Source organism: Emydura macquarii, unplaced genomic scaffold (genome assembly GCF_026122565.2).
Source record: "Emydura macquarii macquarii isolate MOO-44397 ecotype Brisbane River unplaced genomic scaffold, CSIRO-AGI_Emac_v2 contig_1027, whole genome shotgun sequence".
NCBI classification, from domain to species: domain Eukaryota; kingdom Metazoa; phylum Chordata; order Testudines; family Chelidae; genus Emydura; species Emydura macquarii.
In genome coordinates this window covers 15,077,858-15,098,147 of record NW_027131164.1, presented here as the reverse complement: position 1 = coordinate 15,098,147, position 20,290 = coordinate 15,077,858, and the positions used below count along the sequence as shown (strand labels likewise).

Below are 20,290 nucleotides of genomic sequence, written 5' to 3'. Positions count from 1 at the left end.
CTTCCCCCCTCCTCCTTCTCACTTCTTACCCTACCTCAGTCTCTACCTGAAGACATCAGAATGTATACAATGCTATAATGACACATAATTTTAGATTATTTAACCTTCATCCCTCCATTCTCTACCTAATTCCTTTGGCCAGATTCTGCCTCACTTACTTATACTGAGTAGCACTCTGAACCATGTGAATAGCCCCTTTACAATCAGAAAGAGTACTTAAGTGCGGCCAGCAGAATCAAAACCCTTTGGCCAGATTTTGTGACCTAATCATGCAACAGTATCACAAACAGCCTTAATTCTGCATCCAGATGACACCGTGAAAGTGGGAGAAAATCTAATGGGTCCTTAAAAATCACTTTAATCTGGGACCATTAAAATTCCTTAATCATAATCATATGGTTATTGCATATTGTTGCTACAGGACATAGTTAAGGTTGTTTGGGTGCCCTAGTTTTGCATTTCTATACCTCAATGTATTTGGATTGCTTTCAAATTTAATCTTATCTCTGAATGTCCTGAGTTTCTAACACTGAATTTTGAGAGTTATAACATCCTTATAATGCAATTTTTGTCTGGTAAAAACAGTTAGATTTTTTTGAGAGGCTCTAGCACCACAATGGCAGGTGGTAAAGACTTGGAATTTGGAACGTCACAGATGTTCCATTGCGTGATCTGGTGAACATTGGTTGTAATTTCTCTAATTTATAGGGGATTAAAAATATACTCCATGCATACAGAGTGGAAAGTATTATGCCCTCCATCAAGAGCCTGTCAGTGTTCTACTGGGTCTGTGCATGAATAGCTGAGTAAACTTTGTAGGGGAATGATGCATTTCTCATGCTGACTGAAAGAAACCAGGGTGGGAAAGAGACCTGCCTCAATCTTCTTCCTCTTGCCTTTCTCACTAAAATTACTGCTGAGTCTATGGAAAGGAGCACTGGTCTGGGAACCAACACACATGATTTACAGGCTAACCTCTTTCTTAATAGGATTTTACACTTCATAAGCCATCTTTAGTAAGGCCTTACATCCTATCCCAAGAGGCAATTTGTGTATCCGACAACAGCCCAGCCCCTGTTGCCGATGACATAACTGAAGGCCAGAGAGGAGGTTTCTGCTACAGCTTGGGATAGAACTCAGGGTCTCAAGTTCATTTCAGTTCGGTGAACCTATTGGCATGACAATCTATACAAGTGTTCCCAAAGTATAAAAAAGAGACCGATACTTTGGGTATCTGTGAAGGGTAGGTGTTATCTGCTCAATGAGGCTATACACTGTGTTTTGGATTTTATTCCCTCTGTCCATTTGTTATAATTATCAACACCTGATCCAGTGGCAGGTTTTTACATAACACAATGCTACCTCTGCTGTTTCTCTCTCCCTGCCAGGGCCAGCACAATTTTGTGTTAGTGCTTTTTGATTAGATATCTTTTGTGATTCCTGATCATTGAAAGAAATCTCTCTTGCACGCCCTGGTATTTCAGACATATGGTGGAAAATGTCTTTGTCTCAGTCTCTCTTCTGATATATTGGTTGCACAGTTGCTCCTCTCAGGTTTGGACTGTGCTTTGTATTTTCTAGTTTCCACCTCTGATTTATAGTCATGAATTTGCTGAGGGCCACCTTAGCTGGGTACATTTCACTGTGGTTGCGACGTCTGCTGGCATCTTCGTTCCGTGTGAGGATTTGTAGTGGTCTAGTTTGTTGCTGGTTTTCATTTGTTCTTCCCATGGCCTCATATATTGGCACCTTTTTTCTAGCTCTAAGCACAGCTCAGGTGTAGGGGGAATATAGCCCACCGACTTCTGTTTAGTTTGTCTTCCTTCCCTAACCCGAACCCTTTCATTTCTATATCTCTTTCCATTGATTAGAGGTGTTGGTATATCTTTCCCTGGTTTTTCCTCCCACCTCCCCTCTTCCCCTGGTTTTCTCCTCAGGCCTCTTTTTCTGTCCCAAGATATTCACAATTGACTAGTGATTTTGGATGCCTCAGTTTATGGGTGCCCAACTTGGGGCATCTTAGAGGCCAGATTTTCAGAGTGTGGGTCCTCAGTACTTTCTGGAAAGCAGCCCCCTGTAAGTTGCCTCAGGTTGGGCACCCATAAATGGAGGCATCAAAAATAACTGATCACTTCTGGAAATCTTGGCCCTATATAGTTTCTAATTATTAATATTTCCTTTTTCTCACTCCATCCTACTACTTCCCCTTATTTTCTCTCATGTGCCTTTTCATTCTTCTAGTCCTCATCATCAAGTCTTCCTTCAAACTCTTCTTCCCCTTAAATCCCTCACTTCTGTCTATACTCACTTCAGTGGACCTTTGCATCTGTCACACTAACCGCCTCACACCGCAGGACATCCCCTGTGCTTCCCAGTACTGAACTGGGTTCATAACCTGTTCCACACACTTTGCAGAAATAGTTTGTGTCTCTTAAGCATGGTGTAAGTATAAGCATGTACAGCATTCAATTACAATTGCAGAGGAAAGTCTGCATTGTAAACAGCAGAAAAATAGCAGTTTAAAACTGTCATAGAATATTATGCAGTACATTTTGTTCTTTTGGAGAACAATTCTCTCAAGTCACTGACTTCTGGGACCATACAAGAGTGCTTTGAAGGGTATTGTTCTCACTCATTATGTGCAACATCAGGCATGCATTTGTTTATCACAGCTAAATTCCCACATTCCTTTGTTTTTGATTCCTCTTGTTATGTTTTTGACATCTTGCCTTCCATGAAAGTAACAATCAGAGACACCCGAAATTATGGTCCACAGACTTCCTGTATGACCATGCACAAGTCACTTAGGGCCAGATTTTGAAAGGTGTTTAGGCACCTAAAGATGCATCTAAGAGCCTCGTGGAATGTTCAGAAATGCCAAAACTGGTTTAACCACCTAACTCCCAAACACCTAATCACTTTAGAAAAGTCTGTGCGTCATCTATCTGCATCTTTAGGTGCCTAACACCTTTCAAAATCTGGCCCTTAGTCTCTCTATGTCTCAGGCTATCTCTAGACTGATGGTGGCGAATTCGCCGCCGTCAGATTGATTTATCTGGATCGATTGAGCGGAAGTGGAGACCCGCTCAATAGACCCAGAAATTGACGCTATTAATCCACCTCCACTAGGTGGAGTAACGCTGCATTGACGGGAGGGCATTTCCCATCGGCGCAGTGAACTGAAGACACCGCGGTAAGTAGGAGTTAGGAAGTCTCCCATCGACTGCTGCCAGATTTGGCAGCAAGTGTAGACATAGGCCCAGTTTCCTATCTGTAAAATTAGGATAATAGTAATTCCCCACCTAATATTAAAAAGATTGTGAGATGCTCAGATACTACACTAGTGGGAGCCATATAAGTACCTAAGATAGATAGATATAGATAAGAAAGACTTTGTGTTTAGACCAAATCTCATTGGCACAAGAGAAACAGCAACATAATTAAAATTAAAAAGAAACCATTAGGGCTCCCTGTCCCCTGCTATATTTTCTGTAAGACCATTCGCTAAACCAAGTTGGAAGGGCATCTCGCTCTCACTCTCGTTCTCTCCGGTTGTTGATGCTGTGTGAACAAAAAGTGCACTGTTAGCATCCCAAAGCGGAGAAGAATAAACCCAAGGTTCAGAAGTTTGCCAAGAAACATGGTAAATGGAAAATTCCATCCCATTATTTTCCTCAAGACCCCAGTCACTTTAAGGAATTCACAGCATGAGTGACCTGCAGTGCCACCTCAGCCCTGTTCCTTACCTCTATCTGCCCTGCCATCAATTCCATTGCCTCCATGGGCCCTTTTCTTCAACATCCATTTAAGTGTAGCCACACTTCAGACAGCTGAAGACACTAAGATACATGAAAGAGCTTTGTTGGCACATTGCTTATGCTTTCAAAGCCAGGAAATATTTCACACTGAATACGGCAAATACATACAGTGCAGCTGTAGAGCATAGCAGGAGAATTTCTTATCTCATCGTAGTGTTTGCTTGTTCTAGTTTGAATTGTAGCAGCAAAATAAATTCCCCACTGAGTTTGTACTTTATTATATACCAACCCTGAGAGGACTAGTTAGACTGCAAGTTCAGTGCATTTGGCAAGGAAATGATGTCTCCTTGATAGAAGCTAAATGTGGGCAGACATGCTGGTTTAATATTTTGTTTGTTCTTCTAGTTTACTTAGGCCATGTCTACTCTACGAAGCCTATGTCAGCATAACTATGCTGGCATTGCCCCGTAGTGTAGACGCAGCTTACACCAACAGAAGGAGATTTCCCGTCAGCGTAGGAACATCACTTCCCCGAATAATGTTAGCTACATCAACAGAAGCACTCCTCTGTTGAGACAGCTGAGTCTACTCTGGGGATTCTGTCAGCATAGCTTTGTTCCTGGTATGTGGGTTTTTCATAGCTCTTACCAATGTAGCTCTGATGATATATCTTTTATGTGCAGACCAAGTCTTAGTGTAAGGGGTTCACTCACCTCTTGTGAGTGCCCCCGGTCGAGTTTGTGCATGTCTGCTCATGGTGCCCCCTGTTGGCCACCGTGTTTGTCAGGAGGGTCTTCAGTCCTCATGCAAAACAAACAAACCCCTTCTGGGATACATAGTCCAAAATGTCCTGCAGCCCTCCCTGGGCTCAGTCTTCTAAAGCAGTTCAACAGGGCCCATCACGGTACCCTCGCTTGGCCCTAGCTAGGTTGCAAGGCTCCCACTCTGGAATTGAGCAGAGCCCAGAGAGCACTCCTTGCCTCTATTTGAGTCCTCAGTTATCCCAGCCTTCCTGCTAAGCTACCCCTCTTGGACCCAATTCACTGACCAGTTCGCTGAGTCAGTTCCTCCTTAGAGCATAGCCCTTCACACAGTGGCTGGCGGGGAGGTCTTGGTCCCACCCACTGCTCCAGGTCCCATCCCATGGATCCTTTAAGTATAGCAGCCTGAAGGCTGCCTTCCTTTAGTAATTGCTGCTCTATATTTCCCTGTGCCACTTCTCCATCACCTGACTTAGTTGAATCCGAGCTGCCAGCCAGAAACTCTTCCCTCACTCCTCCAGTCCCTGCCAGCAGACTGAACTCTCTCTTGCCCTGCAGCTCCTTTTATATGAGCCTGCTGCACCCTGACTGGCTGTGTCCCACACAGCTGGTTTAGAACGCTTAGAGGACCTCTCTATTGCTCTTTTCCAGAGTGAGGTGTGTCAGTGCTGCAAGGGGGCCTCAAGACCTAATATACCTCATCATACTTAGCCTTGAAAAATCCACACACCTGTAGCTGTGCTAATCTAACCCCCAGTGTAGATGCATGTAGGTTGAAGCAAAAACATTTCTATCCACCTACCTACTTTCACTCAGGGAAGTGCTATTCCTATACTGATGGAAAAACTCCTTCCATCAGTGTAGGCTGTGTCTAACATGGTATAATCCTTGTAGTGTTGACATGCCCTCAGTCTTCACAAATGAGTGGATAAATGTGAGTAATTGTATAGAAAATCTGCTTTTATTTGAAGATCTCTTATCCCTTTTCTAACCTCTTTTAAGAATGTTTTGGGTGTTGCCTGATCCATTTTTTTTTTTTTTTAGTTTTGCATTTTGGATAGATCTTATTCACAAGGATACCCTGAATAATAATTTTAGTATTCATTTTAAGAACTTTTTAGTCCTCCTTCATCTATTTTTAAAAATGTGTTGTATTTAATTGTCAGTGTGTTTCTCCATTAAATTGTGCAATTAACTTGAAAAACATTATGTTAACAATTAAATTATCTCATATCAGTTCATAGAGAAAACAGCTCTCCCTGGTTATAGAATATGTTTTCTGTAAAGTCTACCTCAGCAAACAAGTTTTGCTCTTTCCTCAGGTGGGCACAATTCAATTGATCCCGCTTTCTGTTATTCCATGCCTGTGTCCCACGGACACCATTTGCTTTGAGTCTGGACATTAATCATGAGAGAGGTTTTTTTTTTGTCTTCTTTTCAAGATTATATTTTAAAAAAAATCCTCTTTTTCTGTGGGTTGTGGCTCCTCTGGGAATTCATGCATTAAACTGACAATAAATCAGGAGTGAAACTGCGGTTTTGGCATTTGAGCCATATTCCTTTTGCATTATGGGATCATGCAACGTAGGAAATTATATTGCTGGCTGAAAGCAAATATCACAAGGCATGATTATCCACTACTTTACACTTTTTATGTGAAAGTACTTACTCATGTATGAGTACAAAATGCTGCCATTCTAATCAGATAGCACTTTGCATCTACTTTGCACATGTGCTAGTGACTACACAGACCCATAGACACATAGACTTTAAGGTCAGAAGAGATCATCATGACCATCTAGTCTGACCTCCTGCAAGTTGCAGACCAGAAAACCTCATCCCACCCACTTTTATAACACACCCCTAACCACTGGCTGAGTTACTGAAGTCCTCAGATCATGGTTGAAATTACAAGGAATTCACCATTTACAGCAAGTGATCCATGTCCCATGCTACAGAGGAAAGCGAAAATCCCCCAGGTCTCTGCCAATCTGACCAGGGGAAAATTCCTTCCCGACCCCAAACATGGCAACCAGTTAATCCTGAGTATGTGAGCAAGACCCACTAGGCAGATAACTGGGAAAGAATTCTGTGTAGTAACTCAGAGCCTTCCTCATCTAGTGCTCGTCTCTGGGGGTTGGAGATTTTTGCTACTGGTAGTCACCGATGGGCCATATGCCACTGTAGGCAGTTCCATCAGACCATCGCCTCCATAATTTATCAAGTTCATTTTTTAAGCCAGTTAGGTTTTGCCCCCACTGCTCCCCTTCAAAGACTGTTACAGAACTTCACTCCTCTAATGTTCAGTGTAAGAAAGTGCAGAATAGCATTGGGTGGGAAGTCGTTTTTTTGTCCCATGAACATTTCTGAGATTAAAAAACAATTCCTGTCCTGAATTGGGATGAAAAGTCAAAATCAGAAATATTTTTGTGAACTGGAAATCTGAAAAACTCAGTTTGGGTCAATCTGAATGCTTCATTTTGATAATTTTCAAATACTTTCTTTCTATTCTGACTGTTTTTTTCTGTTTATTTCTTGTTAATTCTAAATATCTTAAATTTAAAAACAAAAATTATTTTCGAACAGGAAATCCAGAATTTATTGATCTGAAAACATCAAAACGTCCCATTCTGACAATTTGGAAACTTCTGTTTTTCAAAAAAAATTGAGAAATTCATCAAAACTGACCCCATCCTGTGAAAAGTTTCAGTGTAGGCAAATTGACATTTTTCAACAAAAGACATTTTGTCAAAATATGTCAGTCAGCTTCCCTGGAGAATCAGGCCCATGGAATGCACTGATATATCTTTTTACATCTTTATAGAACTACTGCAGCCACTAATAAACAAAGGACGTTTCATTTATAGTCTTCTCCAATGGTCTTGTTATTTATTATTACTAATGTATCACCTAGATGCTCCCATTAGGGCTCCATTGTGCTAGACAGGTTAGGGACATGAAGTAAAATGACAGTCCCTGCCCCAAAGAGTGTACACAACAGTTGGACAAAGCAAACAGAGGTGGGGGAAAAGAGGAAGAGGCGGTAACATGTTTAGCATGATAAGCAGTAGTCACATCTTGCCACCTGCCTGTACATTATTATTAGTCAAATTGAGTGGAACAATTTAATTAGACACTTGCAATAGTTTATCATCCTTACTTCTTTCAGGGACTTACATGACACCAGAGCCTGAAAATGCTGGGAAGCAACAAATTAGGCCTACATTCGTTTTTTATTTTAAATGGACAGCAGCAGCTTCTGATGCAAACATCCAGTTCACTATACCAGCTCCAGGGTCAGTGCTTTTTTGTTTTCTTAGAGAACACTTTTAAACAACATTTGTTTGCAATGTTGTATGCATAAACTGGCTTAACGGGGGAGGGAACACCAGCTGTGGAATTGACTTTCTACCACTGGTTTTCCAAAATTCAAATTTACTGAGTTTTAAGTCACTCTGCAAGCCCGACACATTCTCCCAGGCTGCGTCAGTGAATAGACAGAATGGATAGATAAGTTGAGAGAAGCTTTCGTTTGGTGGCAGCAGAGATGGGACAGTCTTATTTTTGGACATTGGGTCCCAAGTATTCATTGATATTTCTATAACAATTGTATATTCACCCAGAGAATTAAATGAGCACATTTTTATATATTTATAAATAAATAACCCATTGTTTCCCTTATCCTTAGTATACCTTTGCATGCAAAAATCAAATATTAATTCAGAGCAAAGAAGGAGATTGTGTTTTAGGAATAATCCTCTACTTCAGTTGCTAGAGAACAACAGATATCCCAGTGGCCCTTCAATTCTGTTTTAGCCTTGACATAGTGACAGTATTTCAGGAGTTCTGCTTCTAATCTGTCTCAGTCTGCCACACTCAACAATTGTATATAAAAACCACTGTGTATAAATACTTTGCTTTGGTTATCTTCTGTTCATAAGGCAAAACTCATAGGAAAAAACTTACCCGGCTTTTATGGACTAAGAATCGGAGTCTTTTGTGAGCCAGAGGTAATTCATTTGAAACCCTTTCCCACTAGGTCTAAAGAATACTTTGTTCACTTTTTACCAACCATCTAGTTTTATTTTATTTTTTTTAATTCTCAGCTTGAAAGCTGTTTCACGGCTCCTTATTAAAAATTGCCACATTTGTACATTTATACTTTCAGACTGAAAATACATAAGAATCGCATTAGAAAACTAAAGTGTATTCCAGCACAAAAAACACCCATCTCTGCAGTTTCTCAAGGTTGATGGATTTTTGTACAATAATCTTCTTTTTTTTAAGTCATGTAAATTTTATGAATCTGAGACACACCGATTCCAATAAGTCTTTGGGCTATAGATGTAGCAAAGAAACAGGATGTAATGTAGCATATCATAATATATGAAGCCATTATTCAAATGTAGCTTACAGTAAGTCAATAAACCTCTACTGTATTGAAGCAGCTGAAGTGTAGGAGATATTCATGTAAAAAATGTTTACTCAATACATATGACACCTATTTTTGTCTAAGCTTGCCAAATGTGCCTGATGAAATGTATTGCTAATTTTTTCACAGCAAAAGCAGTAATAATGTGGTAACAACATTTTTCACAACAAAACCAGGAACAATGCAGGCAGATGCATTAATGGAAGTGAGGAAACCAGAGCAAGATAGTTTTTCTTCAGATTGTGTCAAAGGCCTGAACATTTATAGAGCAGTTGTAAGACCAGCCAACAAATGGCTGTGAACATGAATTTTTACATTTCTTTTCTATTCCCTTATGGCAGGGAAAGCTGAGCCAGCTGCTTATGCAGAGTCCTGTGCACTATTACCTGTTCTGATAAAAGGTTTTCAAAAAATCAGTTTTTCAAAGAAGTGGACAGTCCATGTGCCAGCTGGTCTGCTGTCACTGAGGCCCGGATCCTCAAAGATCCTCAAAGATATTCAGATATTCAGTTGAAACCAATGGGATTTATGCATCTAAATACCTTTGAGGATCTGGGCCTGAGTCACTAAAAAGTTCTGTGCCAGATAGTGAATAGAAAACATGGAGCTTTACATGCTTTGAAAGATTAATTGTGGCAATGTCCCTATGAGAAAGCAGGTAAATATTAGTATCCTCATTTTACAGATAGAAATCTAAGATAGTAAGGTCCACATGACATGACCCAGGGCGCAGAGGAAGTCCCTGCCAGAGCTGGGAGTAGGATGCTGGACTGTGAGAGGAAGTCAGCTGTGGAGACTTAGTTACAGAACTGAGAGTAAGCAGCATCCTAATCCCAGCTCTGATACTGACTTCTCACACGATTGATTTGCCCTCATCTGGGCAGAGGCTACACTGGGTACTCCAAAGAGAGGCTGGCTGAAAGGGAGCTTGCCATTGTCTTAGCACATTCAGTGACACTCATTTTCCTATGGACAACCTGCACCACTTCCTCTGGGTGTAATGGGCACCATTTTATAGTTCTCTGTGGCAGCTGGCTTTGGTTTAAGACTGTCAGAAGTGCCTGGCTGTAATGAGGAAGCTACGTCAGTGTTGATGTTAGGGCTGGTCCCTTGCATCACCTGGGGCTCAGAAGTCTGTTTGGCAGAAAAATGTCTCCATCTGCTGCTGCTATAACCATTTCTCTTCAGTGTGTGGCAATGATCCATAGAGGCAGTTAGTACAGTTTATAGAAGACAATACTTACCATAGCAAGGGAACCAGGCTCTCAAAACCCTTCTTCAGAGCCCTGCTACAGAGACAATTAAGCAATTACAATTACAGCTAGGACCATACACACAAATGCAGTTACTGTGTGTGAATGTCAGAAAGGAACATTGAATGTAAACTGCATCTAGCCAGTAAATGTTACAGTAGTCCAGTTTTACTGGGAAAGATACAGCAGGCAACATTTTTGTGCTCCTGAAAGGAAAATGTGTAAATTTGTCTAACATTCTCTAAACTTACTTTTTCTGCTAGCTCTCTGGGAGAGAGACTTAAAGTGTCTCCATCAAGCTATCCTCTAGATTATAAGAATTACATTCATCCAATTAGAGAACAGAAACAATTCCCTGTGATTTATATGACCAATCATAACAATAACCAGCACAACTCAAACTTTGACTAGTAAGTATCAAATACTTTTAGCACAGTGTTTGCTGCCAGTCTCCCAAGTGAAAAAAAATACAGGAAAATCACCACTTGTCTGCTGACCGACATTATTTGAATGGGAGAAAAAAGAGAGAATCATGTAATGGAATGAATGATGTATTGTGAATGATTTACTCAGCTGTCACAGCTGTGCTGACACAATGATTCTGGCACAGAGATAGGTAAGTGATGGAAAATCTTTAGGTCTTCATCAAGGCTTACGCTCTCTTTGCTGCCTATGCCTTTGATTTCTCAGCCATACAAAGAGCCTGGTACCCAGGTCTGTGACACCTCAGGGGAGAGCGCCAGAAAGTGCTTCTGTGGCATTAAGGAAATTTGGAGGGAGGTCCAAAATGGACAATGGGAAAAAAAGTTCTACTTTTATATCTTGAAGTGATTTAATACTTATGAATGAATTACTTACAGGTGTAACGTTCTTCACTTGAACTTAAAACCATATTACACTGTCTTTCGTTGTGTTAATTTTTTAGTGAAGGAATATAAAACAAACAAACTAAACATTTTATAAAATCCAATTTTATATCCCACTCAATGGCTGTTTCAGAGAACATTTTGACAAACAGAATGCATGGGACCAGGGGCAATTTAATTATAATCTTATGCGTATGGAGGTTCACCAGATGGCAAATATCTTTGCTACAAGAAGAAATCCTTGAAGACAGAGAATGTAGGAGGTTCATGTGATTTGATATTTTTATAAGTCTGATGTTAAATAGAACTGGAGCTAATAGTGAATGACCTAGTTAGAGAGGTTCAAGGGTGAAGAAAAAAAAACGTAGCCACTGGTGAGGCCCCTTAATTGTCCTCACATTTTCCCCTCTGAGAAAACAGATTATTAACTCCTGCACGGGTGTTCATACTAGAAGGGTGGCATGTGGCTAGATTTAGATAATGCCAATAATAACCTGTCTGTACAAGACAGAATCCTCTAAACATCTGTCAATAATTTAGCCCCTGTTTTCCCAGTAGAGAAAAATATTTTCCTGTAAATTACATAATGTCTTGAATTATATCATGCTATGTTCCATAGCATCATCACAGCAAGCTACTGCTAAAGCCTGTGTTGCTTTACATCTATGTGGCACCTTGCTGTATGTGAAAGAATGTTCTTCCCCTCCCCTATTCACTAGGAGTTTCAGACTTGAAACATGTGAATCAGGGTCTGATTTGAATTTATCATGGAAGATCATGAGTCAAGGCCACAGTCAGCTCAGAATAACTAACTGCCCTTCTGATTTACTTGTGGTGGAATCACATACACTCATGCCTGATCTGTGGTTCTGATCTGGATTTATCATGGAGGATCAAAATAACCATTGGACAGCTAGATCCTGTATCTTAACTAAAGCTGGGTAAATACCGCAAGAATATTGCTTTGACTATTCATTAAACCATTTAAATACATTCACTTGGATTATTTTTGCCCCCCTTTTCAGTTCGCTTTCTAAATCAGTTTTCTGGAAGGAATTTTCACTGAAACAAATTAGTGTAAAGGAAATATCAAATTCAAAATGCCCTGGAAACCTGACTATATCTTACACTCATTCAGCTAGAGAACAGAAACATACCCTGAGACCTTACGGCCCTGATCTGTGCATCCAGCCATGCTAGACTTGGCACAGGATGTGAAGGAGAGGTATGAAAGTAGCTTCATGGTACCTTTGCTCACCCATAACTCTTGGAGGCTGCTGTAATTTACAGCGGCTGTTAACAGCTCCCCATGGATTATTCTCTCATTCAGATTTTACCAGACTGCATTAACACTCCAGCCATGTCCTGTCCAGCCAAGACATGCACCCAACATTTCACCTATGTCCAAGGTGGCAGAGAGGGAGTAATTGACACAAAGCCAGACTAATCCCCTTCTCACTCATTCTTCAGTGCGAAACGTAGACGTTGGGTCAGCACCACCCTCATCTAATGGAGATCTTTGGATGTGGATAGCTGGCTCAACTCTTCCCCCATCCCTACATACAAACCCCAGAAACTCTTATGCAGTTGCTAGGTAACAAGGGGATAAAGGACTCAGTCCTGAGAGGGGGATATGAATTATTATAGTGCCTATCTTATGATGCCCAATGTTAATTTTTATCTGTCCCCATCCTCCCTCTGGATCCTTCACCCAGGTCTGTTTGCCCTTTTCCAGTCTGCTGCATACAAAAGGAATGCTCTGCCTATTTCAGTGCATCAACCATCCAACTTGCTGAAGGACCAGTCCCTTTGTCTTTACATAACACCCAAAATGCACTGCAACAGTTACAGGGGAGGAATAGTTAGCCGGTTTGTGTTAGGATAGATACACTGCATAAAGCTGCCATGTGTGTATTACTGAGTCTTGGTCAATTAATTATAGCTTCAGTGCTGTGAATATTTTAATATCTACCACTGTATATCAGCAAAATAGCATTAACATACAGCATAAGTGGCTAGAGTACCTTCTGAAACAAACACATTCACCAGCCTGTGATCTAAATTTTGTCAAGCTATAAAACAGAGTTTGAAAGGAAAGCAATCTTCAGATAAAGGGTGACATTCTTTCTCACTTTGAAAAGCTTACAAGTACTTCTAAACAATTCACTTTACCACATATCTAGGTTTCTTTTTTTTTATCTAGCACCTTTTTTTTTTTTTTTAAAGAGCAAAGTTTCTTATTTATTTTTAGAAGAATAGCAGAGCACTGGATGCTGGGGACAGCTGGAGTGTGTGGGATGTGGCATGCTATTTATTCTCCTCCACTCTGTGAATGCAGCAGATGGGTGGCTACTCTATTATATCAGAGTCCATGTATGGTATCTTCCAGCTGTTGCCCACAGGATCAATCCTAGTATGGGCATAAATAGCCTATCCCTGTATGCCCATGTTTCTAAATGTTGGTCGCTCGCAAAAATGCTATTGCAAAGCTGCAGATTCACATCTGTCTGGCTTTATTGTTGGAACAGGCAATGTGTGCTTTAAAAAAGAAATACAAAAGCTTTTTTTGTAGTTTCTAAGTGCTTACTCCTGCATTTATATAGTTACACCAGCTTACAGTCACTTCTATTCAAGTAATGCAGTGTGCACGCTAATGGCATAACCAAGCACAGCACACTTGTAATATATCAGGAATTTAAAGCAGTACCAAGCAAGGTAGGCAGAAGTAATAGAGGAGGGCATTATTCATCCTTCACTAAATAGAACCAGTGTTTGGCAAAGGCTGAAGGATTTGTGTGGGGAACTGAGCTAAGAGGATGAAAATCAAATCCTTATCTGCCCTCTGTGTGGGGGTCCTGCCCACTGGATTGCCCTATGCACAAATCCAGTGCCCTTACCCTGGCCTGCCTGTGACCTGCCACCGAAGGCCACTTCTGCACCCGACTATTTGAAACCAGCCCTCAACAGACCCACTCCACCTGCTTATGTGTATAACGTGCAGAGGATACACTGAGACTTAAGTATGTGGAAGACCTTGTGTGGCTTCTCTGCAGTGAGCTGAATGATTCTATGGATGAATAAATCCTAGTCATTACTGGTAGAATGTAGATAGTCCAAAAAACCCTGCTTCTGCCTAGATATTCAGTATATTAGGGCCTGATCCAAATCCCACTGAAGTGAATGGGAGTCTCTCCGTAGACTTCCACAGGCATTGAATTAGGCACTTATTGCTAAAAGGGAGTTATAAAATATAACTTGTCTTGCATGTAACAATATTAGCTTTGTATTTCTCTCTGCCCCAGACCCTCCCCCCGGCCACATTCCATACATTTCCTCAGATGTAAAAGTGTTTGTGGTTTAGAATGTGTGACATCCACCATCTCGGCCAACACACCAGGGAGCTGCAGAGCTATAATAATCTTTACATCCTGAGTCAAAGAGCCGGGGTCTGTAGCAGACTCACATTTTCTGTGGATCTGGCACAGACAGGGACATGTAAGTTACATACTTCCACTGAAAGCTCATCCTAAATGTATGAGATCCATGTAAGTTGGAATCTCAGACAAGAGACCCCCACTTATATGATCTCTGCCCTCTTGGCCAACACACTGAGGATTGAAGAGAGCTAAAAACATAGATCTTCACAGTTTCAGCTAGGTGCTGAAGCTGGGGCTTATAACAGATCCATATACTCTGTGCATCAGAGGGTAAAGCCTAACACTGACCCAGATATGCTGTTTCAGACACGTTATGGGACAGAGCCAGTTTAAAAATCTGGTAGAAGTTTCTACACTAGAGAAGCAGGTAGTCGGGGTGGGTGCAGACTTGATTTTACAAGTACATCTGTTCTGTTTATTTTTGCTTCTTTGCAGTATTATCAACTTCTGCTCCATATGGATAATCCATATTGTGCCTTGGTGAAATGATACCACATTATGCTTTTATGCTTTTATCATCAAACACTACTCATGAAAAAATCACCAGGTTTGCCTAGGTTCATCTGTTCAATTTATTTTCCCAAAACTTTATTTTGAATAAAACACCTACAGTAAATGTGATTTATGTAAATGAATAAAACAAAACAGTTATATAAGCTTTTTGAATCATTCAGGTTCTTTCTGTTGTTAAACCATACGAAATACTTTAGCGATGTATTTTCTTTGGATTATTTCATTTCTGAAATCTAATAACTGTAAACATAAAATTATATGGTATATACAGGGGCTTTAATATTTTTTTCTTCTTGTCCTCCTTGACAATCTTCCCATGTGGAGGGACTGGAATATTTCAAGAAAAGAGTTTTAGTTAGGAGTTTCTTTCAGCCCTTTTCCAAATGTCTGTAGCTATCCTTTCCTCTCTCTTTCTCATCTTGGAAGAGCAATCTCTCTCTCTCTCTTTTCTCCTATTGTCTATGTCCTTCCCCCAAGATATAGCTTTCTTTTTTCCTGTCTGCTTTTGTCACCCATCTTTTTGCCTCAGGCTCAACACTGCGTGATGCTGAGTGCCATCAGTGCTCACTGGCTGCAGTGAGATGCCAGGGCATTCAACACTTTGCAGGCACAGGCAATGTCTTTCCCCTTTCTTATGTTCCAGCCTTTTCTACACTAGAAAATTTTGTTGATGGTAGTTTTTTTGATGATTAAAAAAGCACTATAATTACAGCGCTCACGCTCATTCACCCAGGACTCGTTTTGTCGCAAAAATGCATCCACACTTGGTGCTGAAGTATCAACAGTGAGAGCAGTGCATTGTGGGCAGCTATCCCACCAGGCAACTTGGCAGCTTCTGCTGCTAGGAATTCTGGGAAGGGGGAGAAGAGCATGGAGCAGTATGGCACAATGTCCCATGCTGCATTGCATTTCTGTGCGGTCATTCATTGTGTTGCTGGCAGCGACTCACGCCATTTTTTCAACCATTTACTGCCCACCTGCCATGTCTATCTGAAAAGATGGATCCTGCACTACACTGTTGTTTTCAGCATTCTGAACACATCGCAGCTGGTCATGCAGTATACCATGAGCTCCAAATCGGAACAGGAATCCGAGGAGCCTGAGCTGCTGAATGACATGCAGACAAACAGAACCACATTACTGTTGTCATTCACAGAGCATCTGCACACAGTGAAGCGCTGCTTCTGAGCACGTGAGTGGTGGGATCACATCGTTATGCAGGTCTGGGATGATGAGCAGTGGCTACAGAACTTTCGAAAGCGCAAAGCCACCTTCATGGAATTCTGTGCGGAGCTGGCTCTTGCCCTGTAGCACCAGGATGAAAGCTGCCCTCTGGATGGAGAAGAACATGGCAATCGCTGTGTGGAATCCAGACTGCTACTGGTCAGTCACTAATCAGTTTGGAGTAGGCAAGTCCACCTTTAAAGCTGTGTTATTGCAAATATGCAGGGCCATTAATCACATTCTGCTGTGGAGGACTGTGACTCTGGGCAATGTGCATGAAATAGTGGATGGCTTTGCAGCAATGGGATTCCCTAACTGTGGCGGGGCAATAGATGGCACACGTATCCCAATTTTGGTACTGGACCATCTTGCAATAGAGTACATCAATAGAAAGGGGTAATTCTCTATGGTACTGCAGGATCAGCATGGGCTTTTCACTGATACCAATGCGGATTGGTCAGGAAAGGTGCATGATTCTTGTATCTTCAGGAACACTGGAGCCTGTACTGGAAACTACAAGCAGGGACTTTTTTTTCCAGATGAGAAGTTTCCAATAGGGGATGTTGAGGTCCCCGTAGTGATCCCGGGAGACCTAGCCTACCCACTAATGCTGTGTGCTCCAAAATTAATGTGAAGCTAAGGGCGAGAGGTTTGCCGCAGAGAAGTGGACCGCAGAAGCAGATCGCCTTGAATTTGAATCTGAGCAGCCAGATGCCAGGAGTATTAGAGGGGCATAACGAGGGGCCACTTGCTTAAGGGAGGCATTGAGGGCCCATTTTGACAATGAGAACCCATCAGGTGTTTTTTGAAACTGCTCTGTGACATTCTATGACCGCTACACAGCTCTACATGTGTGTCAGTGGTAGGTGCACATATCATGTTCAACACATAAATAAAGAGTGCTTCTTGTTTTGAGAGTTTACTTTTATTATTAAATACAAAACAGCACACAGCACAAACAAATCCAGAGGGGGGAAGTAGCGGGGGGCAGTGCCAGTTATGACAGCTGTGTGTAAGTCCGGCTGTTGTTCTCATAGCTGTCTGAGGGGGTGGAATGAGGGGGGTAGTGAGATGGTCTGTGACTTTGGTAGAAATGTGTAGGGGGAGTTGGTGGAGTGCAGGGAAAGAAGTTCTGTTGCAGTTGAAGGGGGGACTGAGCTTGCATGAACTGTGTCTGCAATCACACTATTGTTTTTAGAAGGTCTGTCTGATCCTCCATGGCCTTGATCTTGCGCTCATGGCCAGCTAAAATTCTCTTCTGGTTCTCGTTCCATTCCTGTCTGTCCATCTTCTGAGATTCTGACAATGATTGTCTCCATGCCCTTTTCTCTCTTTTGGATGCCTCAGAGGACAGGATTTGTTCCTGGAACATCTCTTCCTTGCTTCTCTGTAGTCACTTCCTTATCAGTCGTAGGCAGTCTGCCAGTGTAGGGGCCTTGGCTGCAAAGGTCACATCTGTGTAAGAACAAGAAACAATGAACAAAACCATTATTGTGAGTACCCTAACACATGAATCACTGTGAAACACATTTCTTTATCACTGTCCCCCTGTGCAGAGTACAGGTCCTTGAACAGCCTGAGAATGGTGAGTCGGGGATGTGGGGGAGGAGGGCAGACCATCCAGGTAGGTCTAGGTTCTGGATTCTGGGTGGGTGCTCGCTTGGGGCATAAATGCAGGTACATAGGGGAAAAAAATTTCAAATTGTGCCACCATTCTCCACAGGTAGGGGCCATAGAAGGAAATGTCTCGCTCCTTAGAGACAGCAAGGATGCTAGGATGCATCTCCTCCATACAAGCAACTTCAAACCGGGTCCCTATGCTGCATGACTGTCCGCTCAAGTGATTGCCAATTGGCGTGGGAAAGTGACCTACAATGGGGGCAGAAACACAGCTGCTCTGCCCAGGAATCTGAGCGAGAGAATTGGGGAGTACCTCCAAGAAAGTTTCCTGGAGGTCACACTGGAGAACATCTGCAAAATCTCAGTGTGCATTAACGTGCTTCTCAGCCATACTGCCTAGGTACACAAGTGAACAGGAAAGCACATGCAAATACAATTACTCTTGTTCATTTCTATGCCTTCAAGCATCTGTATGTTTTAGCCAAGCTAAGGACTCCCATGCCTCAAGTACACAAGCAGCATCAGCTTCCAAACACGTACTAGAGCTCCTCTCTCCTGCATCCTGAGCACCTGAGCTGAAGGGCTGGGGCTGCCTGTAGCCTTCTGGGGTCGAGAACAGCTCCTGACTCCCAACCTCAGCAACTGAACTGTTCCCCGGCTCCAGGTCATCCTCCAGCTCCACTTCCTTGTCGATGACCTCTACTTCGGAGTTCAGTCCAGTATCTGGTGGCCCCAGGGCTGCGGAGGTGTCTACAGGCGTCTTGGGGTTGCCGCTGAGGATGCATTCCAGCTCTTTTTAGAAGCAGCAGCTCATTGGCTCCACACCAGAGCAACGGTTTGCCTCCCTGGCCTTGTGGTAGCTCTGCTGCAGCTCCTTGATTTTAGCTCAGCACTCAGCGTGTCCCACTCATAGCCCTTCTCCACCATGGCACAAGAAATCTGGCCATAGATATCAAAGTTCTTTTGACTAGAGCGTAGCTGGGATGGCACGGCTGACTCCTCCCCAAATGCTGATCAGGTCCAGCAGTTCCAGTGTGCTCCAAGCGGGAGAGCGTTTGCTGCGTGGACCCACCATGGTCAGCTTGGAAGATGAGATGCAAGCTCTCCACGCCAACCAAGCAGGAAGTGGAATAAGAATTTCAAAACTTCCCGCGACTTTCCGGGTGGAGAGGTGGGTAGCTGCAGATCAGCGGAGTGCAAACAGATATCCAGAGTGGTCAGGATTGGCATTGTGGGACATTTCAAGAGGCCATTTAACACGACAAAAACATACAGCAGTGTCTACACTACCACTTTGTCGCTAAAACATTGTCGCAAAAAGCTGTACACCTCTTGTTGAGGTGGTTTTATTTTGTCAACAAAACAGGGCAGTTTTGTCGACAAAAGGGTCATTGCAGTGTGTACACCAGAATTGTTTTGTCGACAAAACTCTCTAATGTAGACCAGACCTTAGAGTAATAATATTTAAGTATCCAAATATGATTTAGGAAAATAACAAGTGCAATCAGATATAAAAAATAGCAGTAACCATTGTTTACTTCAACTGTACAACCAGAGAGCTGGAATGTTCTCTGTGAGATACCTGGTAATTTCACAATCTTCCCTGTGTATGGGTTAGTTAGCATGTAGCTGAATGGCCAGAGAATAAACTGTGACACAGATTTACAATTCTGCTCCTATTCCCCAACTTCCTCTGGGGAGGGAATAAGTTACTTCACTCCTTTCATGGGGTAACTTACTCCCTCCTGTGCATCCAGCCAGCTACTCTGACTCAAAGGAGGAAGGGAAGAAAGCCAGGGCTCCTTCCATTCTTTGCTCCTGCCCTGCTTTGCAGTGGGAAATATGAGATGCAGCTCCTGCTCACCCTCACGCCATGAGCAGAGTCACAATCTGAGCAGTGCCAAACAGGGAAGTGATGCAGTGAGCAGCGGCTTACTCCTTCTTTCTTCCCTGAGTGGCCAAGTAAGGAGTGTGACAATCTAGCCTTGAACTGCCTCAAACCAATTCAAATCAGGTCGCGCTGAACTTGCTGCCACAGATTTTAATAAGGATTTTAAATTACTGGTTGTCATAGCACATTTTCTATATCAGATACTGGTCCTGAAGCCAGACACTCTTTGGCAATTTCTTAGAGCTGTCTTTTATTTTAAACAAACCATTTTACCGTGTTACATTTACCTCCCCTTTTTCCTGTGAGCACTTCTCTTCCTCTTCTTTCATTTTTCCAGGACATCTTCAGAAGAAAAACATTGGATAAAACTATCCAGCACTTCATTTCCACTTTACAGACATTAGTTAACTCATCCTCACAACAGTCCTGTGCGGTAGCTCAGAATTACTATCCCCATTTTTCAGATGGGGAGACTGAAGTGCGTTTAAATGACCTGCTCAGGGTCACATTTGGAATCAATGTTGGAACCAACTGA

General features: G+C 42.2%; 1 long non-coding RNA gene across 1 annotated transcript; it reads right to left on the bottom strand.

Moving 5' to 3' along the window:
* Window positions 1–3,466: 3,466 nt before the first annotated feature.
* Window positions 3,467–5,044, bottom strand: LOC137150840 (uncharacterized). The gene is made up of 3 exons (XR_010919090.1): window positions 4,987–5,044; window positions 3,747–3,839; window positions 3,467–3,561 (listed from the first exon to the last, which is right to left on the bottom strand). It is a non-coding gene; the product is annotated as an uncharacterized lncRNA (long non-coding RNA).
* Between the last annotated feature and the right edge of the window lie 15,246 nt (window positions 5,045–20,290).